Below are 305 nucleotides of genomic sequence, written 5' to 3'. Positions count from 1 at the left end.
GAGGGCAGAAAGTTGAAACTGACTCTGCAAAGTCTAAACTGATAGTGGATCAAGCATTGTAAAGTCAAAACTGAGGGCAGAAAGTTGAAACAGACACCGTGAAGTCGCGACTGAGGGCAGGAAGTCAAAACTGACAGGAGATCAAGCATCATAAAGTCGAAACTGATGCCAGACAGTTGAAACAGGGCATCAATTTATAAACATCATCAGCGCTGTTCGTTGTAACTCGAAACATCTTAACGTGGAGGCCCCCCGTATCAGATTTACCCAGAGAAGCTCGTCCGCCTATAAAAGGGGGTGGTAGA

The sequence above is a fragment of the Crocodylus porosus genome, unplaced genomic scaffold (assembly GCF_001723895.1).
Source record: "Crocodylus porosus isolate Cpor-Errol unplaced genomic scaffold, CroPor_comp1, whole genome shotgun sequence".
Taxonomy (NCBI): Eukaryota; Metazoa; Chordata; order Crocodylia; family Crocodylidae; genus Crocodylus; species Crocodylus porosus.
This window is presented reverse-complemented; position numbering follows the sequence as displayed.